This window comes from Phasianus colchicus, chromosome 19, assembly GCF_987193195.1.
Source record: "Phasianus colchicus chromosome 19, bPhaCol1.hap1.1, whole genome shotgun sequence".
NCBI lineage: Eukaryota > Metazoa > Chordata > Aves > Galliformes > Phasianidae > Phasianus > Phasianus colchicus.
The window spans coordinates 6,115,456-6,139,596 of record NC_143454.1 but is presented as its reverse complement, the minus strand read 5'-3'; the positions used below and the strand labels follow the sequence as shown (position 1 = coordinate 6,139,596).

General features: G+C 44.2%; 1 long non-coding RNA gene across 5 annotated transcripts in view; it reads right to left on the bottom strand.

Annotated features, from left to right (window-relative positions):
* The window catches only part of LOC116234181 (uncharacterized), a 160,357-nt gene that overhangs the window by 32,894 nt on the left and 103,322 nt on the right, over nt 1–24,141 (bottom strand). For 3 of the 5 annotated variants that reach the window (XR_016458753.1, XR_004168075.2, XR_016458750.1), the window contains 2 exons: nt 14,589–14,699; nt 3,801–3,901 (listed from right to left, as the gene is read on the bottom strand). This is a non-coding gene — a long non-coding RNA (uncharacterized LOC116234181). Of the gene's footprint in view, nt 1–3,800; nt 3,902–7,992; nt 8,920–9,448; nt 14,700–24,141 lie in introns of those variants that run through there. The other 2 variants (XR_016458752.1, XR_016458751.1) reach the window with 2 other exon arrangements.

Here is a 24,141-nt window from a genome sequence, read left to right as displayed (position 1 = left end):
GGAAAGCTGCAGCTCATTAGGCTGCATTGCCTGGTCACACGTGGTTTCTCTCTCAGCTCAGCAAAGCCAGCTCAATTCTTTCCCCAGTTAAACGTTGGCCTAAATTATAGAGTTCACACTCAAACTTTACAAAGCATTAATATTTAGATGGTAGGTTAAGTTTCCATCTACAACGCTTTAATTTTATGGGAAAATCACACACATTCTAGTTTACGTGTCCTACTTCTCAGCTGCTCAGCTGGTTACTCATCTGGTTTCCTGCTGTTGATTTTTCTCCTCCACTGTAATTCTCTGACTTGCTGGAGTATGCTGGAGTAGAACCTGATCTTTGTCAGTAAAGGAGAGCAGAACCAGGCTTCCTTTCACCCCGGCCCTTCAGAGCCAAGGACACAACCACCCTGAGCCTGGTGCCTCCTGCGACTCATATTTTGATCCAAGAATAAAACGAAGACATTTCCTATGTGTGTAGACTGAAACCCACCTTTATCTAATGTTCTTGCCCATAGGAAACCAGGTGGGTTCTATCTGTTTTAGTTTTTAAATGCTCAGTGGATGAAAACAAAGCTGCACTGCAAAATGAATTTCACCTCCCAGAGAAGAACTCTGCCACCTTTGCATAACACCATGAAAACAAGGGCTGGGAACAGGGAATGTTGCTATAAACTACAGAGTCATTAATGGGCGACTCTGTAATAATCAGGTGTATTTATAAACCAGGAACAACTTTCCCAGCAAGACTACTTTCCATCACCTCCCACTGCATTATTGTTCTCTGCCAAATCTGTCAGCTCACACTTGCATTGTTAATTAAGTGAACCACTCGAGGCAGGTGAACAGAGAGGAAACAACTGGTAATTTTCCCTGCGATCATTTCTCTCTTTGGGTCTCTGCACTTGGCTCTCTCTCTTTGTCCCCAGCACAGAGGTGAGCCCAGGAATTGCATTTTGTAGGGAGAAATGAAGCAAATCGGGTAGAGAGGAAGGACAAAATTTGCTGAAAGCCTCATCTGTGGCTTTCAGCATCTCGGGCAAATGCTGTTACTGCCTTCAGAGGGAGGGAGGGAGGTGGCAATGCTGCAAAGATCAACAAAAAACACTTCATTCCTTATCCCTATCCTTACCTCCTCATCCTCCTCCCTTCCTTTGCTTGCTTAGAAATGGCAACACTACCAAAATCCACAGGCATCTTCAGCTCCTTCCCCTCTCTCTTGACCTTTTCACAGTTCTAAGGGTTATTTAATGAGCTTAGAAAAATAATGCATCAGTTAATGGCAGGATCCCTGGAAGGGCAGTATTTAGCGAGCTTCCTTCTCCTCCTCCTCACCCCCACCAGCAGCCACGTCACCTTCCAGGCTCCATTTTCTTGTCTAATTTCAAATGTCTTGAAATTAGTACCACTTTATGAAATGGAGAAACAGATCAGCAAGAGACCTGGAAAGGCTGTTTCTTTACGATCAAGATATAACAACTAGTGTACAACAGAAGATCTGCTAATGTAGACACACTATTATATGTCATAAAGAAGGCCACAATACACTGTAAAACAGTGAGGGGATAGAATAAGAAACTCAAGATCTGGACAGCTTAACTCGTGCTATTAAAGAGCTCATCAATCTAAGCAAAATTAAGAAAATTTGTTTTAATAAATCTAGAAGTCAATAATCCTGCCTCTTCTCCAACAGAGACAAAACTATTGCCCACAGGCACTATGAACAACCCATCTTTCTTCCCAGAATTAAACTTCCCATGATTTCCAGTGACACTTGAAACTTTTGTAGAAGTCAAGTCAGAATCCAGAGGCTGTACATGGTTCTGAAGATAACACCAAGCACAGCCTGGCAGCATAAACCTCCTTTTGAAATATTTTTGGGCTTCAGATGTAAGTGGAAATAGGCTGATGCAAAACAGAACTGGGTCTTCAAATCGATGCCTTTGCTCTGGTAAGTAGCTGCTCCATAGCACTGTTTAATCAGTCTTTGTCTAGGAGTAAACTGATCCTTTCCATATGGAGAATCATCCATCATATTTGAGGGACTTAACCAAGGTACAGCAGTCAGTACTAGCTTCCTTGGATTTCTAGTGAAGGAGAGACATCTCCAGGATAATTCAACACACCTAAGATCTGAGTCACATTCTGGAGGAGGCTCTTACATTAATTACAGAGTAGTTTTGTAGGACTAAATCCCTAAGGTAAGTACCTTCACCGAGTATCTAAAGTTAGATGGGATGAATCTCAAGTTTTCTCAACTCCTGGAAGTCTTTGCAGAAGAGCTCTCCTCTCTGCCTCTGAGAAGCCTGCCTATATTTTTCAGCTTAAATTTAATCATGGCTAGTTGGCATTCATTTGTTCTTGTGTCAGTGCTACCCTTGAGCTTAACAGATCATCTCCTTCCCTGGCATTTTGAATTGTTCTGCTCCTCTTATCCTCCACAAACCTCTCACTCATTTAGCAACAGCAGTTATTTATTTCTCTAAAGAACTCAGGTCTTTGACTCCCCATCCACTTGATTATTCCATCAGTCCTTCCCAGAGCCTGCTGCTCCCCGAGACAGTTTACACTGGGCAGGGTGTCTAGAAAAGCACAGCAGTGAAGATGAAGGGGTACCAGGTATTAATGTCAAAAAACTTTGCTTTTCTCATGTTTTATTAGACGTGTTGCCTCAGGTATCTGAGAACGCTTCCTTTTCCACAGTTCCACCACTTACTGTTGCTTCAGTGATCTAAGGTGGTCAGAGATACCCAGGTATTTCTTGGTTTCATAATCACCACTTTCCTACACAGATTTTTCTGTTCACTTGTCCAGCAGTTATCAGCAGCCCAGTAAATTCCATTCAATTAACACTGGCTTTTTCCAGTGTCTTTTGTCACTGGTGTTTTGTGTTCATTTCCATTAGTAGTGAGAATATGAAATCGGATCAGACAGGACTGACCCTTCCACAACTTTATTACTGACCAGCCCCGCTGAAATACTTCCTTTCCTGGAGAACTCATCTCTTTTTGCAGCGCTCTTCTGATTTGATTTAACTTCATTTTACCTACCTCTGCCTTAATGAGTATTTCTCATACTGCATTTATCAAATGTTTCTAGCTTATTTGGATTCAGATCTAAAGCACATCAACTAGCTGGAAAATAGTTACCATATTATTCTTCTGTGGTCTTTTCTTGCAGAACACATTGTGATCCATCTTACTGTTTTAATTATTTTGCCTTTCAAAGTTGTTTTTGCTACTACAGAGGTCACACTAATAGACTTACAAGTGCCTTGATCACTTTTTCCCTCTAAAATAGATGTGCCATGATTTCAATGCTTTTGTAATACAGTATCAACCTGCTTCTGCACCAACGTTCTGTAAAACAGTCCTTTCAGATATCAGAAATAAAAGCAATTTCTTCCCCTCATTATCATCTCATTATCAAACCTCTTGCATCATCAAGCAGTTTGAGTTTTATTTCTACCTCAGCTATAATGATTTAAATGTCCACACACACCATCCCATTTGTGCCCTGCTTTCACACCATGGTCACTATCAACATCCTTACTGAAACTGAAAGGAAATTATTCATCTTGTTTTGTCACAGGACATTTATCCTTTTGACTTTCGGAATCCACCTCATTGCCTGACGGCTTTAATCTAGAGAATTACACAATAGATGCCTTTTATCCTACGATCTCCAGCCATCTCCCTTGTGCTAATGTAGTCAGTTACATTGAAAAAAATTAATAGAGTTATTTCTAGGATTAAGAGAATGATCTTACGCCTCAGAAAGAGAAAAAAGAAAAAAATCTGTAAGTTACTCACTCTAATTAGAAGTCCACGTGCAGCCCCAGGTGTTGAACAGAACTGGAGTGATTCCTCCAGTGTACCCAAATGATGGACACAATAACACAAGTCAAGTTTATCTGGAAAACATAGTGTTGAATATTGAGGTCAGATTCATTCTTCTACAGGGAAGCAGAAAGACTTTTGTCCTCAAGTTACCTAAGTTTACCCAAAATACATTCTAGGCACATAAAGCAGAGAGCAGCTTCTTTCTTGGTGCTCTGCACAATGATGACTTTCACGTTAGTAAATAAAGCCACTTCTTGTCTCATGATCCAATACTGAAACGTGCATACAAAAATCCAGATTTGAGTGGTGCTACCAGTAGGGAAAATTCTGTGATCTACATTCAGTTTTAATCCGGGCGTTATGAATCTGAACTCTCATTTGGTTTTGTACTCAGAAGGAGAGCTCCTTCTAAAGTCAGACCTCAGGGTGGTCCAGCTGGCTGCCTGGACAAGCCATGTTACATCACCCTCCAGTACCCCATCAAACCCACTAATTGGGGACTGAGCATTTTAGAATACAAAAACATTGCAGCGGGGACATCACCCTTCAGCCCCATTCATTTCCACGTTTCCTCAGTTCCTCTGTTGAATACTTTTACTGGATCTCTAGCATATGCATTGTCACTCATTCTGGACCGTTTTCTTTCTATTGCATGTCCTAATAGCATCTGCTAGCACATACATTGCTGCTCTGCAGAGAATGGGGACTTTAAGGACTGTCAGATGTCTGGAGACGGATTACCTAGGGGTTCCTTCTCCTTGAATTATTCTCCTATGAAATCCTCATCTGCAGGCTGCAAAAGGGAAACGACAGAGAGAAAAGAAACAGCTTCTCCCTGTCTAAACTTTCTGAGGAGCCTGTCGCGCTAAGTACTGGCCTGTCTCCTCTCGTTTGCGTTAGCAGTGTCTAAATCACTCTTTCAACTCGCTGCCTTCCACAGGAGGAGCTGAGGCAGCAGCACAAATGGATCCTTAAGTACAAGGGGCTGGAGTGAGCTATTTCCATATGTACTTGGAGGTAGGAAAAAAAATAAAGGTACTTTTAGTTTCAGGTTTCTGTCTCTCTTCCATTAACGCAAGCCTAGGAACCACTTTAGGTTTGATTTTATATTAAACACATCTCAAAATAACTTAAAAATGGGTCGGACTCTTAATATCAAATAATAACAGGCTGGGGATGAGCGTGGTTTCTGTACTGGCAGCCACGTGAGATGGCAGCACCGCAGCTCTCACACATGCTCTGTGCTCAGGGCACTGCGGGCACAGGTGGGCAGCCAACCCAACCCAACCCAGTGTGCTGCCTGCTGGTCCTGACGGTGTTTGCTTCGGGACAAGGCACACCTGCTAAAGGCTGCTGTTGCCTTTCCCTTTGGTACAACTGGTGGGAAAGCGCCAAGAGCCAAAGCTGTGTCCTCTAGGGCTGATAGCGCCAAATTCTTTCCTATTTCCCACTAGCAGGGAAGAAGAAAAGCCAAGAGTGGGTGCGCAGCATTGCTTTGGTGCTTGGATGTGGTCAATAAGTTGACCCACCTGCCCCAAACAGCAGTGAGGCAAAGCCAGGCCAAGCTCTGGCTCCTGCAGCCTCAGTCTGTGCGTGCCTGCTCTGCTGGAAGCTCTATCTTGGGAGTGTTGCAGTCACCAAAAATGAGACTGAGGCCGCCTACGGGCTCTCTTGCTAAAATTGCTTTCATTTAGAACTATTTATCAGCATTTTCACACCATTTTTCAACCACTCTCCTCAGCAGCTCCATGCAATGCAAATACCTCCAAGTCATCACGGCGAGCCAAGAGAGCCCAGCCTGATAAAACATAATGCGCGAGGCAGGGAAATTCAATTACAGCAGGCTGATGTGCTAGCCCCAGCTTTTTGCTTCAAAGGGGAGGGATAACAGGTAGACAGATTTTCTAGACATGTGTGTGCAATCGCTCTTGCTGCTGATCTCTCCGAGGCAGTGACAGGCAGCTTCATTCAGACTGGGAGAACTTAATTCCTGGAATGTGACCCACTGCAGAAGCTGAAACTGCATCAACACCATATAAGCTTGGTTTTGAGGATGTACATTAGGCAAATTTCACCCCTACACCCAGCGCTAAGTGTTCAGGATTAAGTTTGAAACATTTCTATGATTTGAGGGTGGAATGATTTAAAAATGATTTTAAAAAACCTTTGACCATAGCAGCAGGGTAAGGAGGGAAATGGGCACGTTTGGCTTATCAGCCATTACACCAGGTAAGTAGAAGTCAGAGGTTCTCTGCGTGCATTTCTCTGCATATGTGAAATTCATCCCAGAAAGCTGAAGACCAGATAGAAGAACTTTTCAATATTACATCCGCAATGTGCATTGGTGGGGTCTGAGCAGCCTTACCAGCAGGCAGGAGGCTCGCTCTGTTACCACTGAGCGCGTAGTGAAAATCCAGGGCACAGCTCTGATGCTGGTGCTGTTTCCAAAATACTCAGATTACCCTGTGATACTTCCCTCATTCAGAGCCTTCACTGTGCAGCAAGAACAGAAGTATTACCCCATCTCCATATCTCTTTAAAGCACAGCACAGTCCTGTGGTGCACTTCAGAAATCTTTCCTGAACGTACGCACACACACACACACATTTTTTTCCCCCATCCTTTGAGTAATTAATTTTGTTCTGACAAAACCAGAACAAGCAGAGCAGCTACGAACATCTCTGAAGCTATCAGAGAGCAGGCACAGCCCACACACCAAGCTGCTCCATGCTAAAACCCAACACAAAACTGGCATGGCTGAGTCCGGCTGAGGGACACTGCCTGGGCACTGGGAAACCTGCAGGTGGGGTGAGGAGGCTCTTCTGCATCCTCAGGGCTGCTTGGCACCTTCCAGAGCTCCTTGCAGCCTCCAGGGCTCATAGAATCAAGGGAGTTGAATGGGACCTCAGGAGATCATTGAGTCCAACCCCCTGCTGAGGAAGGTTCACTACAGCAGGTTGCATAGGAAGGCGTTCAGGCAGCTCTCGATTATCTCCAGAGAAGGTCATCCCCTAACCTATCCTGATGCATATGGTTATGCTGCAGTTTGGTAATTCCGAGCATCACCTGCACAAGTGCAAAGCCTTATTACTGCTATCTATTACCTTAGGTAAATATTGGAACAACAGCATTTGGAACACAACACACCAGGATGCAAGTAGTTCAGCCCTGAGCTCTAAGGGGCTCACTGAACTGTTATGCTGCTGAACTCCTCTTTGGGCCTGTGGTGATCCAAGGAATTAACTTGGCCCTATCTGCAGAGATTGAAGGGCACTGAGATGTGGCTGCACTGCCTGCACCTCTGTGTAATTTCAGGCTGGTACTTAAAGCCCACGAAGTTTGCACAGAAGTGCTTTTATAAGGAGTGTTTTCCTGTCCTGAATGCCAACGCGCTTGCAGCTACATGAAAATCAATAGCAGCAAGAGGAAGGAATCCTCTGTGGGGAGAAACATCTTGGAAAAGCAGATATAAAGGATCCATCGCCTCACGCTAATATTCCATTTCAGAAAGCCAATTTATTATCCCTAAGGATTGGAATATTCTGTTCCAGGAAAGGAGTTGTTTGAATAGATGTGTGTGAGGGGAGACACAGACACACAAACATATCGATCCAAGCTGTATTTATGATTCCTCAGATCTCTAAGAAATTGATTTCAGACTATTCTCCCTCTCTCTGCCTCACTCCAGCTGAAAATCAAAGCTCAAAATCAGTGTAGGATCCCTTAAAGAATTATTCTGATTGGAAAAAAAAATTAAGTGGAAAAAAGTTTTCCACTGGAAAGAAAAACCCCTTCAAACCAAGAATCCTGTGGATTTGGTGTTCAATACTCTGACAAGCATCTTTTCAAAGAAACTGAAAACTTAGAAATAGCATTTCAGATTAAACAAGCAAACAAACAGCTCTGCTTCTTTCTTCCCTTTTCAAGGAAAGGATTGAACTTATTTTCAGCAAGTTCAGATGACAACTTGAGTTTGCAATTGTTCATTTTCTCTCAATAAAGTTTTTCCCTGGATTTCAGTATTCTCATTAATGATTTTGTTTACTGATTTATTGGTTTGTTTTCTTGGGGAATCACACAAAACTGGAGTCACAAAATAGCCCCTGTGCCAGCCGTCTGCACTGGCACACACCTGCAAAGGGGATTCCAGCTCTGAACCTAAATACACAACCCATCATTATTAAGCCAAGTGCCACGACTTGGTCATCTTTAAGCCCCACCTTAAAACAAGACCTGCAGCTTCACTGAGCGTTAAACTTCCTGAAGAGCTGATGCACAAAGCTTTGCTTTGAGGGAGGTTGGCCTTCAGCTGTTTGTCAGAGCTCTGCAGCCTCCAACCAGAACCGTGCTGAGAGCACACATCCACAAACTCATCCTTTGGTTCCGAGCACCCAGAAGTCTCACTGAGTATGGAAAGATGCACAAGATGAGAACGCTTCTCAGCTTTGGATCCTCAACTCCTTCCAGCTCCAACCATCACCTTCCCCCATTTTTGTCTGCCCCCCGTTCTTCCCAGCCTTACCCACAAAAGGGATCCACTTCATTTCATTCTAAGCACCACACACCAGCTAATTATAAACCAAACACAAATTAAACCCATCTTCCCGTCCTCCTCTCCGAAGCCCCTAATTGCCCATTACCCTGCATTGTGCTCTGACACAAAAGTAATTCTACTAAGTGGGGAGTTTTGTTGTTGTTTTTTTCTTTCATAAAAACTGTTAATTTGCTATTAAATCTCTTGTTGAAAGACTAATAGCTTAATGAATGCATTAAACATGTGCAAATTAGTTTTTTTTTAAATGCGTTACTTAGTTGAAGATTGAAAAGCTATGATACATCATCGTTGGCTTGGTAGGATTTAATGAGGCATTAGGCCATCTTCTGTCTTGGAGGCCAGACTTATGAATGATCCCCAGTTCTGCACAGGCAATGCTTGTCCCAGGTCCTTCTCCTGCTGGTGACGTATATTTTCCCTTTGCCTGTTTCTTCCCCCGTCACCGCTGATGTACATGAAATAAAAATGTAGCTTCCAGATCAGTTTTATAATGAAAAGTAGCCCATTGCTGATGACAAATGTTGTTTACAGTCGCTAGAAAAAAGGGTGGAATAGTGAGTGAATATATTAGAGGAAGAGAGGATAGCTTTTATATTCATTATACTGCCATTTTGGGCCCGTGAAGACACATAACCTTTCTCTTTCTCCCTTCATCATACAGTCACTTTCAGACGTCTACATTAAAATAAAAAGCTGCAGGCAGTGTGTTTTGCATTAGCTACTATCAATGATGAAGACATTTTCCACCAGTCAAGCAGAGCTCGCTGCAGGAACACCATCCCTCTGAGCACACCCAAGGAGGTTTTTCCTGGGTGCTCTTCCTGCTGCACCCCTCCTCAGCTTCTCCCTGCTCCACACTGAATAAATCCTGCATAGGATACCAAATAGAGGCCAGTGTAAGGTTCTGATCCCGTTGGGTCATATCTGAGAGTGGAGCCCATCAGGGTGATGTAGCACAGCAGCAGTCATGGGTGCCTATTGAGAAGTAGGCAATCTCTTCTAAGCGGGTTATTCATGAGTATTTTAGACCTGTAGGGCCTGAAGTGAAAACCACAAGCCTTACCTACTGAGGGTTGAGAGCAGGTACCCAAACTCCACCACAGACTGCATTTGAGCTGTGGAAGCCCTGCTGGATGGCCCACACGTGGGCAGGGTCTGCAGAAGCACGAGCTCATTCCTGCAGACTGTAAACATGAACAGATTTGGAGGAAAATCTCTTCTGTGGGGCCCAGTAGACTTCTGCTGCTCAGGGAGGAGGGGACAACAAAGGACAATGGGGTTCGTGGAAGAAAGCGTTCTGTGTTGGCAACGACAAAAAGAAACTCTTTATTTTGAGGAAAATTTAGCTAAATTAAACTTCAGGGCAGGAAAGTACGGTTTTCATACTTCTGGGGTTCTGCCTGTCAGCTGAAGAGTACGAGGTCTGTGGTGAGGTGGCTGCAGGAGCCGACATGTGCTGGAACAAACCCAGAGTCAGACAGCTGGCACCGCTCCCACCCTCACATCTCTGCTCCACGCCACGATCAAAAGGCTGTCAGATACTAATGAAGTCTTAATGCATCATTTCCTATTCACACTGACTCATGTGAGACATCTTGGGCAACTGAGTTTCGTTGATCACATACCGAGGCTCCTTCTGCAGTGATCAGCTATTCCAGAGTCAGAACAACTGAATTAGGATCCTGGTGTGAATTACCATCTTTTCAAACCTTTCTCCACCGATTTTACATGGAGCTTTAGGGGTTCCAGCCACTTTTCCCTTAACAATCAAGTCAGATGTCTGAAATTAGACAATGAATAGCCTTGTAAGGCTGTAACTTATCTCTGAAAACTCATGTGTGCTGCAATTAATGGCTTGTGGTGAGACATGGCCCAGGGGCCCAGAAGAGCCACAGGCACAGAATTACTGCTGAGTCAGCGATTTCATCTGAGCTGGTACCTCCACTGCATGATGGAAATCTCATGGAAAGGACACTCAACGGAAGGAACATCCAGGACACATGCCCTGTCCCTGAAGACTTTTAGGACAAAGCTGGATCAAGCCCTGGATTTAGCTGTGCATGTCTCTGCTCATTACAGGGGAACTGGACTCGATGACTTTTAAAAGTCTCTTCCAACTCTAAGGATTCTATGACATTCTGAAGAACAGGAAATGAAAGAAGGTTTAAGGACAATTCTTCTGCAATATCATTTAATAGCCCTTGGTAAGGCAGCGGCAGCAGGAAGGTTCACAAGCAGGTCCTTTATTCCCTTAACATCCTTAAATTATTGGTGGTGTTAGAACTGTAAGAAATTCAGGCCTATTCTGCTCATACCCTGTACTTACAGCTGATTTGTCTTACATTGACTCACATCATATGACAGATCATAGGAGCAGTATCCTACATCACCTGAGTAAGAATGAAAAGGAAGTCCTCACTGTGCTGAAATCAGTAATAATTTGGCCACAGTATCATCTCTGGTGCTTCCTTTCCACGTTTATGCCAGGTGGTTTGCAATGGAGCCAGAGCAGAGTGAAATTGTCAGGCAGCTCTCTTCCAAGGTCTCTGGCTTCCAGGGGAACGTACAAGGAAAAGAACTGATGTCTGGAGGGAAACATTCCTATCTGCTGAGTCCTAAGGACATGCCTCATAGAGCACCCAGTTCTCTGACACTGTCATTAATTTGTTAATTAATTGGAGCGCAGCTTCTGAGCTCCATTTAGCCAACTGAAAGGTTGGGGTTTAGTCTCACCACCCCCTGAAGGTGCACCCAGAGGGTGATTGGCAGCTGCAGGAGATGCATTATTCATCCTATCTCTTTGTGTATAGGTATTAGTATGAGAATAGTCAGTCTGTGAGATGTGTAATACTGTGCAGAGATTTATGCAAGATCCTGAGCAACCATCCTAGACAGGGTACCCACCTCTCAGGTGGTTAATGGAATGAGTGGGATCCCATCACACTGACAATGGAGAACAGCTCCATCAGTGTGCTTGAAATACAGCAACGTGCTGGAAGGTACAGCAATAATAGTGGGGTGGCACAATTGCAGGCTGCAGCAAATGAGGACAAGCCCACAGGTAGAAGCCACAAACACAAAGGAAGAAAATCTGCTTACCTTCAGAAGGCCACAGGCAGGCAGGGATCTCCAACAAGGCCCCCTCACCTCCACTGCCAACACTTAAATGAGTTCTGGGAAGGGGTGGGTCCTGGCTCCATCCCTTCTGGTCACTCAGCTGTATTGCATGCAGCTGAGCTCCCCTGGGTTGGCCCTGCCTTCCCACCAGGTGCTCAATCACTACTTCAAGCCATGACTTAGCAATTCCACTACAGCACTCTATTAATGCACCAACAGGATGCAATAAACACCTTCCTAAATTCAGCGACTCTTTTTGCGCTTCATAAGTTATGAAAATGTTTTACAGGTTATCAGCAGTGCTCACATCACCCATAACTAGAAGCACTGGATTTAAAAGCCTACGTTGATGCCAACTGTTCCCCTTTAGAAATACAACTGCTCCTGGGGGAGAGAAGGGAGCCCACAGACTTTACAACACAGTTGATGCTGGAAGCACGTGGGCCCATACACAAAGAGCAGTGCGAGCCTGTGGTTTCAAAATATTTAAACCTAAATATTCATGCATGGCATATTAAGAACAACTTTTTTTTTTTTCTTTTTTCCAGGACAGTTAGAAATCAGAGGCATTCATTCAAACCTTCGAGAACTGTGACTAATTGTACCCCATACACGGGCAAATATCGGCACATGTGCAGTGGAAGAATTCCCTGCTATTCAAGGCAAGCAGTTGTGTGCTCTCAGAGCCTACAGCCTGTGCTCGTATTGTTACCTGCACACAGCACGGCGACGCACAAGGTCAGCGGTAGACTGCGCTCCTATTGTTGGTGTTTGAAGAGGGAACATTTTATCCTTCACAACAAATCTACATATGGGCTATTGAATGAAATACAATAGCCTCACTACATTACTTCATCCATTAGCTAGATGCCTGTAAGAAAAATAAAGCTGTAGTTTTTTTAAGATCCATTATGGATTGTGAGGTAAACAACTTGCAGTCAGGCTGAAAACTGCTATCTGATCCCCTAAGCAGACAATTTTTCGGTTTGTATCATTCAGGGGGAGGTAGACGACTTCCTTTAGCACTATTTAGTACTGTTTTTGGGGGGCAGGATGATGCCATTTGTCAGTGTTGTGTACACAACCAAGGAGACATACTTTAGTAGCATTGTGAGCAGCAGTGATTTGGAGAATGGCACATCCTTGGTGCAAGCAGCGGCTCCTGCACTGCCAGGAGTGTGCTGCCAGATCCTGGGGTTCTGCCAAATTCCTCCACTTTGCCCCACAGTAGGCAGTAATAACACTGCTTGCTCTTTATCCTGACCCAGTCGCTGCCAAGCACTTCTCACAGCATCAGCAATTGCACATCGATAAGGCAAGAGCCCTGCTGTTGAATGGAAGAAGGGAGAAGGAGGAGAAAGATGTTGTTGCTTCTCTTTCTTTTTTTCACCCCTCTCACACTCAGCTGAAGAGGTCTTCCCCAGTATTTCATGTCCCTTTGAGCTCAGGGCTCAACTCCATGCTGAAGACCTAACATGACAGTGATTCTTCAAGGATGCGATCAGCAAACGTGGGGGATAGAGAAGCAGATATGTTGACACAGCAACAAACTCTCCTTCAAGCAGCCCTCATATTAGGAGGGCTGCCTGCTCTGTGTGCCATGGATCACCTCAGTCTGGCCAAGGGAACAGGAATTTTGCCCCAGCATTTGCAGTGGGGTGTTGAAAAGGGTGCATCACACAGGGGTGAGACGGTTGGGTGGTTTGGGTTGGGCAAGGAGGGGACTCAGCATCATCAGAAACTGAAGCACAGTGAGTGGGATGTATGTGGCAAGTGGAAGGCAAGGTGTGCATCTTCTGTAGGTGAGGAAGATGAGTGCAGGAGGGTCTGAGGGAAACCTCTTAGGTTGGAAAGGATTATGCACTCCTGGCACAGGAGCAAACCTGGCATCCTCCTGTCCTCTCCCATTAGAAACGTGAGCCTCCTCCAGCAAGGAACAGCACGGAGTCTGTGAGCATTACACACTGCACAGGCCAAGGGGAGCTGCATCTCTGCTGGGCATCTCTAGATGGGCAGAGGTTGCATGAGGTGCCCTGCGTCTGCATGGAAAAAGGAGCTGTGATGGGAGGAGACACTCCGTTTTGAGGACTCTCTCTTTGAGCCTGAACCAACTAAAACACAACGCAGATGGAAGCAGGAGGCCAAGCACTGCTTGTTTCTTTGATGTGCAGAGCACAGGCATCGCTTGGGCCATGGTGAGGCCCTGCTCTGCTAACAGCCTGTTGAGGAACCAGGCAGCGGAGAGGACAGGCAAAGGCAATAGATAGGGATCCCACAGGCATCACTCCTAACCCGAAGTGTCCACTGCCATTGTTCAAATATCCCCTTTAAAACAACCCAAAGTTCCTGTGCTTCCTTACAGCCTTGGTTCAGCCTGTAGCTCATCTCACCATCCCTCTCTCTGGTCTCTGTGAATCAAAGCATTGCATTCCCCACAGGCAACTTGCCCCTCAAAGCTTCTTCCACTGCCCCAGCATCACCTCCCTCTGCTCCTTCAGATCTGTTTCTTGTGCAGAAAATTTAATTAAAGCCTCTCCAGGAGCCTCATGAGCAAGTCAATACAGTGCCCAAGGTAGGATGTGTTAAAATAAGGTTTAAAGTGAGTAGGTATGAGAAGAACTGGAAGGATGGTAGGCTTTGCTGTTAAGGATCTGGAGAAAGGCACGATCCATCACTCCCTACTTAGGTCTACTATTAAGGAAAGTGTCCGTGCTCTCACTGCAGTCATTACAGATCCAGTCTATACACTCTTATCCCTAAATCTGCTGACTGTAAAGGCAGATCTTCATCAGCAGTCACGGAAATTGATCGGGGCAATAAGGGGGCAATATCCCACAGCCCACCCAATCAGCTGTGTGATTCTGGCCATATGGAATAAGCTCATCTGTATGGTCTGTAGTCTTCTTTCTCAATTACCCTGCAGCTGTATCTGTTCCAAAAATAACAGCTAGCTCCTTCGCATTTTGTGATTGTGCCATCATAATTAAAATAAATTCCAGTCTCCAAACAGCAGTTGTAGGAGCCCATCAATTTCAGGGGGAGGGATGGAAAAACATTTTTTCCAAATTATATTCACTCCAGCCTACCTGGTTTCAAAACTGTCCTTGATTCAATTTGGTTGCTGTGGAAACAGCCATGACATCAGACTTGGGAGTCGTGACATCGTCGAGTGAATAATCTCATGCTGGAGAAGGCAGCTGGAAAAATAGAGCAAACAAATGTGTTTATCCACAAATGCTCCTACCATGAGGAACTGGAATCTCCAGTGGTAATTTACCACACATTGCTAATGCGTTTGTTATAATATATTTCTTAATTCTTTTTTCTTTTTTTTTTGGCTGGATATGAAAGTTCATCAGGGCTGGAACAAACAGGGGAAGCATATTGAAATGAGCATTACAGATCTGTCGTGCTCTAGTTTATGGTCTTTTCTCAGTGATACACAGTAAGTAAAACAAGCGCTGATTGAGTCAGCTGCCTCCTGGGTGTTCATTTGCTGTAGTGTGAGGAATATTAATGCTAAGTACATCCGTGTGCATCAGGAAAGGCAGGAGGAGGCAAGCAGATTACCCCGGCTTAGGGGTATTATACACGCGTCTGCAACTTCCAAAGACACAGAGAGGAAACATTTCTGTGGGTTTTTGTCTCTTATCTTCTTACAGTCTTATAGATTTTGGAGATGCATTGCCCCGGAGTTTTAATACTCAGAGTTTTTCAGGGGGGATTGTGATTTATTTTTTTTTTTAAATCCTTCTTTCTACCGAAGGAAAAAAAAAAGAAAAAAAAGCAAGCAGTGAAATTCATCAGGATAAAGAAAAAACAGATTCCAAGAGAAGAAAGAACAGGTGAAAAAGAAAAGTTTGATTAAAATCCCCTCTTGTTCCATGTGTTTGATGTAAATATCTTCACACCTTTCTCTTCCTTGCAACCTCAGCAGAGGGTTCAGCCCGTCACCAGGGGATTGAGTTCCAGGCTCAGGGCTTTGTAGTTGCTGCTGCTCTTGCTGCTGTTGTCTAAAGGGATTATAAGCCTTTGTAAAGCTTGTGTTAATACCCTAGAGGGGAAAAATAAGTTTCCAAATAACCTTTTTTTTGGTGCATCCCCTGGCTAAGGGACCCTAGCAATAGAGAAATTAGGATGTGTTTCGGCTTCAAGAGCAGGCCACTTGATGTTCATGAGCCATGCGTGCTGCCTGTGTGCCCCAGCCTGTCCCAGGTGTCCTTGTGCTGCTGACACCGGGACCCATGGGGAGCAGCACTGCACTGCTCTGCTCACCAGGGAGAGCGTTTCATCTGAATTGGGTGCTGGGCTCCCACCGCATCCTTCAGCACCTTATGCTCTGTATGTTCTTTGGCAAATCCCAACTCAGGATCCAACTCCACAACTTCACTCTGACTCTCTGCATCCTTTTTTAATATCTTTTTACCCTGCAGCAGGATTGGTTTTGAGCCACATCGCACTGCTTCCCTTCAGATGCACTGCAAAGATGCTAAGGAGCGCATTGCTGGGTGCTGCAGGGCCGTGCCATGCTCAGTGCCAGCCAGCAGCCTGGCCCACCAGGTGAGGGGTTGCCCAGCAAGGGCTGCTGCAGGTGCTCAGAGGTTGGCCCAGAATTTGGATGCTACTCAGTGCTTGCTTACATCACGGTCACCCATTTCATCCTGCTCTACCAGCCTTTGGGAATGGAAGTGAGAAAATGAAAGTGGAGAGGAAAAGTGCTGAAAGAAGGGAGAGATGTGAAGGGGCAGTTCTTTAGAAACTGAGACCTCTAAGCATCTCATACAGGTGCTTTCCATGAGCTCTGGACTAGGGTTGGATTGAAGAGGTGAAGGCAGTGCAGCCCATCTTTGTAGGGCTGACACAAGCATCCAAAGCAGAGCTGCTCAGATACATTCCTCGTTGCTACCAGGCAATGTTACGTGACAAGAGGCTCATCCCTGCAAACACAGAGCACAGGAGGAGGCAGGGAAGCCTGATGAGAATGACAGGACCTGGACAGGGCTGGCACCAAAGCACATCAGCCCCATCCCTTACCGAGACCCCACCAAGATCAGGACCAGGGATATGGGGCCCATGTTAGCCACAGGGAAGAGCCTTCTGGAATAGCACAAGGTTTTGCACAAATCTGTTTCTAAATTTTCCTAAATATATTTTTCAGACATGTTGATACATCGTTTGAGAAAAGCACAACTCCCCAATTACTATTTTGTCTGCACTGGTGACAATTTCAAAACGATACTGAAACACAGTCATGATTAAAATAAAACTTTTTGATTGACTCAAATCACTTTTTTCTTACAAACTGTCCGCTAGCAATTTTGGCTTTTTTAGAATAACACTCAGATTTGGAAAGGAAGAAAAAGAAACTGAGTTTTTGGATAGGAGCAGAAGTTGTTTCCAGCACACCCTTTCCATAAGACCATCTGCTCTTTTGTTCCCAGGTTGGATGCGCAGAGCTCTGTGCCAGCTGCAGCAACAAGCCAGCACCGTGTGCAGGTAGTGCACAGCTCCAAGCAAATAGGCTGCCCATGGAAGTGGAAGAAAAGATTCTGCTTTGCAAAACCAAGAAGGCAAAAGGAATCTAATACGTGCTCACAGAGATGTTACAGAGCAGTGAGAGGGAAGCAGCCTGTGGCATGGGCACCAGAGCAAGCTCACCCTGGCTTCATAAGGAATTGATCTCTGGAATGAGTAACAGTGCCTCAGGGGCAAAACAAAACCATATTTCTTCATTGTTAGTATTCTGCATTTTTACATAATTAACATAAGCCTTAACGATTCTCCAGACCTCTCTTCTACAAGCCCACGTATTTATGGAAATGCTTCCTTCTCGGTCTCCTCCTCTTTTCTCTTCTCTGGGTATGCCCACTGATTTGGAAGGCTTAGCATGTATCTTTTCTTTCTCCATCAACCCTTGGCCTTAAAGCATTAAATCAGAGTTCTCTGGATCTGCCACACCATGAAAATATTTAGTGGATATAATGTTTATCTGTGATTCTTGATTCACTCAACCCATTCTCTAAGGGAATCTCTCCCAACATGCCCCCCAGTACTTAGCTGTGAAAATTACTTTCCCTTCTCCATGACTTTGTCAGTGCAGGGAACATCACAGCCTGCTTCAAAATGCTGCACTGCACTTCTCAATGGTATTTTATGACACATTTTTCAAATCAAATTTAAAAGCATAACTGAGTGGAATTAAATTAATGCCGTCTGGTAATGTCAGCAGCACCGGAGCTGTGCATGGCTGGCTTAGCTTCTAAACCTCTGGCAGCTTCCTGGGACTTAGTTCTGACTTCGGGGAAATAGTGAGCATTGCCACGTGAATTATTGAAAAAACTGTATCTGTGGGAATAAATATGTGGTAGTGAGGTGTTGGCAGGGGGTCGATGGGGAAGATGTTGGTAAGGTATATGTGGGTATGTTCCTGTGTACGTCTGGGGAAGGAGGGTATGTGAGTCCAGAATAGGGATCCATGGGGGTTTCAGTGTGATGGATGTAGATGTAGAGGGATGGGAATATCCCTACCATTACCTTGGTAAACCTTACTGTAGTTTGCTGAAATGTAGTTATTCCACCCCAGAAATGAGCATATCGCAGGGCTGATTCTGATAATGGACATGGTAATGAGTCAGAATAGCAAAATGTTGCATCTCCAGATCACTGAGCAGAATGCACGCTTTGTACCTGTGTATATTTTTGTCTGTGTGTAGTCAGGAGAGTCTTCCTGTAGCATTTGGGCTGCAGCACTGCTAAAGCAGCCCTATATGATGGGATGGATCGTGGACATATGCAGGCACATGCTTAAAAGTAGGTTCACATACCACTCTTGCAGGCTAATGTGTCTGTAGATGTCTTAATGCTTATTCTACTGACAAAGAATTCACAAATACCTGTGTGAAATGGTGTATGTATGGGCACAATCTCATTTGTGTACAGCCAACATCTCCCATTTTCTCTCTCTGTTTTAAATACAATAATTCCAGATTTATTTTTTCACATTGTGAAAGCAGCCCATGATAATTTTAGCTAAAATTAATCCAAGAATATATAGCATGGGATGTATTTCATCAGTGCCTTTTCATTCACCCATTCAATTCCATGAGGGGCACTCAGGTGCCCACAGGCAGAGGGAGAAAATTTCTGCTGGTAGAATTGCAGAGAGATGTATGTTCCTCTCTTTAGAAAACACAATATGCAAACACAACAGCAGCCCTCTCCCATAAAGCACAACCTGTTTATAGTGGGAATCTCATCACCTTAACGCCATGGTGCCTTGTCCTCATCACTACACTTGTGCTGGGGGTATTGTCTCCTGGATGCTTTTGTGACAAGAATACCTTGAGGTCAGGTAATGCATCTGAATAGAGCATTAGAGATATGTATGCTTTTCTATTAATAATAAAGCTGTCTTAGATTCACTTGGAGATGTAGGAGCACAGAAATAGAAGAGTATATAAAAAAATGCAAAATTTGATGAGAATTCATCCCAAGCAAACCTAAGCACAATAGATAATAATGAAACCAGAGGAATTTTCTGCGTGAATCTGAGATTCAAAGGTGGGGATGGAATTAAAAAAAGATTGTAAGGCTGCACTGCTTACTTCTGGCCTATGAAGGACTCAAATAGTGCGACACAAGATTGAAATAAAGTTCTATAAGCTGTTCTTAATGCACAGGAATTGATATCAGCTTGGCTGAACTGCGGAAATTTTGTATGCTAGGCAGGGCAAGATTCATTCCCTTAATTTAAGCATCTAGATGTTCAACATCTAATTGTGAGCCAGCCACTCTGGGCTCCCTTTACACGCAGGAGGGAGAAGCAGGCTCCCCACAAGATGCCTCATTCTGTTCTTGAGAGCAGTGCCTAACCAGGGTCAGGGGAGCGGCAACGAGGAACGCAGACCCAGACTGCAGAGAGATGGGGGTGATTATCTCCGAGCTCTCACTGTAAGACTTCTGAAGGGAAAGGAGATGAATCCTGCCCTCAGCAGCTATTACATTCCTGGGGGTTAGGGTGCTTAAAACATCTCTTTTTTGCTAGCTTGAAAGACTCCATCGCTCTCACTGAGAGACAATTTCATGCTCTTAAACAAAGTACTAAGGCATGAAAGTACAATCCAAGTCTGCTCTTTCCGTAGGGCTGAGTAGGGCTAGTTAAAGAAAAGGGCCATAAGATGTGCTTTGCATTGAACTGAGGAGCTGACATCGGGATATGGGAAACGTTCCAGCAGGCCGAGGCAGAGGGCTGTGCTTGGTGCCAGCATGAAAAGACACAGTTTTCATGGAGATGCATCCATTTACAGCCGGCCTGCATTTGGCATGGGGAGAAGAGAAATCACCCCTTGATCAGGGCTTATTTGACATATTGAGTTATCTCTCCGGTGAGTAATGGAGTGAAGATGAGTACATGTTTGATATGTTAGAGTGGCTTCCCATAAATATTAAAGCATGAGGAAACTTCACAGGCTAATGGGACGGAAGCACCTGCAATTCATCCATGCAGACCATGAGTGTGAGGCAACTGCCAGCAGCAGGTTTCCCAGAGGGGCCATTAATGGCTCTCTCTGGGCCTTTTCTGCTTCCTTTTCTGCCTTTCCGGGGTCTTCATGGCTAGAAAGAAAATTCTGCGTTGCTCAGCCTCCAATTCCAAGGTAGCTGAGCTCACAGAGCTCTTTTAACTCTGCCTAGGGACAACGTGAAATCCTCATCACTGAAGGCACTTAAGAAGAGATTAGACAAAATCTTGTCTTGAAAAGCATTCATCTTCTTGACCCCATCGGATAGCAGACAGGTTGACCAGAGGTCATCCAGTAATTTCTCCAATTCCATTTACCATACGTATTCTCCAATAGGAGGATCTTCAAAGAACGATTTCTCAGTCTGCTGTCTGCAAACCATCTGAACACGGTGCTTTTTGCAGTCAGTTCACGCAATCGAACTAAGAAATTAAAGTTTATTTCCACATGGTATAAACAAGCAAAACAGAGACAAAACAATCAATGAATCACAGAATCATAGAAAGGCTTGGGTTGAAAGGGGCCTCAAAGACCATCTAGTTCCAACCCTCCTGCCAACCACTAAATGAGTGAATACTCAAAAGTTCAGCCTGATTTTTGTGTGCCTGCCCATTAAAATTGGGAAAGAAATGTCATGGTTTGCTTTCGATTATGAAAAAAAAAAAAAAAGCAGTCATTCACTACTTGAAAATAGAGAAATGTTGTTCTGGGGGGTGGTTACCTGGATTTATATCATTAGTCTGACAGCTGGGCAGCCCCCACCAGGAGCTTGGGGACTCTCCTCACTTCTGAAAGTCAGAGCCTGGGATTTTCAAAGGCATTTGCTGGAAGGAGCGACTTTCTGACAGCCCCGGGCTGTCAGCCGAAAGGCTGCTGCTGGGAAATGGGGAAAGAGTTTCCTCTTGCTTGGAACAATACCTGGCTCTTGATTTCCCTGGATGGTTTTGCACTGCTACCTGTCCTGAGGCATGGAGTTAACTAAAAGATACAAAGAGGTCACTGAAGAGCTGAAGAAGAAAAGTGAGATGATAGGAAGTGTAACTTCACCTCCGTGCAGCTAACTTCAAAATAGTTGGATCAGCAAGGATGCCAAGTGTACCAACTAGCTTCTGTGTGTGCTTGTCGGATGGTTTTCGTGTTTTTTTTTTTTTCTTTTTCTTTTTTTTTTATTATTCTTGTGTTGCTGTGAAGAGCAGCTTGAAGAAAAGAGAGCTGAGAGAAGTCAGACAGACGACTGCATGTGTCAGGCAAAATGTGTCAGGTTAGAACGCATCGTCTGACAGAGGCAGACAGGGAAGGCTTCCTGCTGCTCAGATGGGTAAGTCACCATGCCTTTCAATGAGAATTTGGCAAAAGAAGTAGGTTTGTGGGTTTTCCTCCTAGGACTTTCTCCTTCAGCCTATGCAGCTGGTCCAACCCAGGTGTGAGCATTAAGGGTGGAAGGTACTGAAGGTACTTCTTCAGGTCCTACGCTTCCTAATGCTTCTCCTCCTTCCTCCCCCCCAACACAGTTTCAATCTATAAGTCTTGTTCTCACCACAGTAACATTAGAGCACCACACAGCACAGACCTCCATCAGCTGCCACAACAACCTAACAGTGGCAGCTCTGATGATAACCAGCTCAAATTCCTTAACTCAGTTACAAAATTTGACAAACCCCATTTGTTTCCACATTCTCATCCCAGATTTTCAGGAGTAAGAGAGAAACAAGCCTATTTTCTTCATAAATAAGGTGATCTGGGGTTTTGGTTCAGGACCTGAGTGCATGGGATGTTTTCTGGCTGCTCTCAGTCACTGTCATTTCACATCCAGCTCAAGTGCCAGCATTTCGTTAAATCAAACCTCTGCATTTAATAAGATAAAATAGTTCTTTATGAAATTAAAATTAGGTTTTAACATCTGTAGCAAACAGAGGGTATGCTCTCATGTCACATCTGCACCTGTGCAAATGCCAATTAACCCAGTATAATTAGTCACAATTTTTTGCTAATTACCACTAAGATCAGAATCAGGATTTACTTCCTCATTTTTTATTCCCCTTTCTCTTCCAGCTCATCATCTTTCCATCACTACCAGGAGCTGGGGGGTTATGCAGATGGCCACTTGGGACCACCTCTAAAAGCAAAGCCTGGGCACCAAATTCCCAAGAGCTCAGCACCTGAAATGCAAACACGATTTTCAGAACAGCGTGGTTCTTATTTCACCACCTAAAAAAGGGGTAAATCTTTGGTCATTCCCTGCCTCCAGCAGATTTTACAATGGCGCATACCATCAAAAGAAATCAATACACGGTAAATGGAGCACTTTTGAGAAAAGTTGGCTCCTGCTGTGAGCCTTGAACCTTTCTGCAAGTGGTGACAGAAAGTCAGTTTCATCACTGGAATGGGCTCTCCAGCCCATCCTCAGCCTCTGCACCAAGTACGTGTCACACAACAAGCAAGGGTGCTTCCCTCCTGCCCACCTCCCCAGTTTTTTATCGTTATTCATTAATCACATCTCAGCATTCATCTCTACCATTCATTGTCATTATTCATGATTTTTGGGATTAGTAATAACCATAATAGCAATTACCATTGTAAGAGCTGGGGGAAGGACAGGATATTTTGGCAGGTCTTTTCACATGTAAAGCGCTGGACTCCCACAGACTGTTTATAAGGAAGAAGTGCACTGTGGAGATGAAGAGGAGGAAGAATATTGTAGCTACTATGGCTTAAGTGAGGAAAGGCTTGTGAAAACTATTACTTCTTATTGTCCTAGATGATATAAGTGAAGAGAAAAAAAAAGTCAGAAAAGTGTTGAGACACTGAACTCTTCAAAATTAAAATAGGAGCTGCAAGATTTGCTTTGGGATGCCATTATTTTATCATTGGATTGTAAGGGATGGATTGGCATTCATTATTAACATCCTTCTATGTGCACACAACTCACCTGAACAGTAAATACGTTTTTTTAATCCGTTTTAGTATTGTCTGGAGTGGCATTGATTTTGATGGTGTTTTTGGGTGAGGGATTTATGCCACAGATTTCTGATCACCTCTAAAGTGATTGTGATCCCAATTGCAGCAGAAGTGGCTCCTGCACTTACAGAAACGTAAGGTCCCTGACCTAGATGGCCAACAATGGTAATACAAACTTTGGCAAAGTATTCTTAAAGCCCAGTAAAGTTCATGGCTGTCCTTGCCATTCAATTAAAGAGCTAACATTTCTTTGTCTATAACAGATCTTCTTTCTGCTGGAAACTAAACCTAGTACTCATTTTCTTATGTCCTCGGAGAACAACAGATCATCTGCTAAAATGTCCTTTAATGTATTAGAAAGTTGCATTGTGTCCTCTTTCAGTCTTTTCCGATTAATGTTCAGCTCCTTCAATGTTTCTCATAGGTCTTGTTTTATGAAACTCTCCTCCTCCTTGCTGGTATTTCTTTGAATCACCCCAATTCGTCCACATTATCAAACCTAATACCCCAAAGATCTCGTACTCCAGCTGGAGACTCCTTAGTGCCCAGCTAAGCAGAATATATGATCTCTCTGGTGTTACTTTCCAGAGCAAGATTTGCCTCTTCTCACTGTTAATTCATATTCATCTTCTGCAGTATTATAACCCCTTGATCCTTCTCTACTGTACTCCCATTAAGGCAGTTATTCTCTCTTTCACAGACATCGCCATGATTTCTCCTTCCTAAGAAGTCATTTGCACCATTGTCCTATTGAATTTCGTCTTGTTGATTTCCTACTGCTCCGCCAAAGCATCAGAACCATTTTAAATTCTAATCCTGTCTCCCAAACTGCTCGCAGTCCCTTCCAGCACAGTGCCATTTGTAAATTTTATGGATGTGCACCTTAGTACATCATCCACGTGGATAATGAAAATATTGAAGAGCTGTGAGACTCTAATTCTAGTGTCCTTTCTGCTTAAAGGAGAACTAGCCAAGAGTGACTTCTCAGACACCTGCAGACCCATTTCGTGAGGCCGCCTTCATGCCACGTTTCCTTGGTTGCTTATAGGAAAATAAAGTGGGGCCCTATTAAAAGCAAGGTACACCACAACCACTGCATCCTCCTAAACCACTGGGGCCAGTGGCTCTGTTAAGACATTTAGATTGATTTGTCAAGATTTGT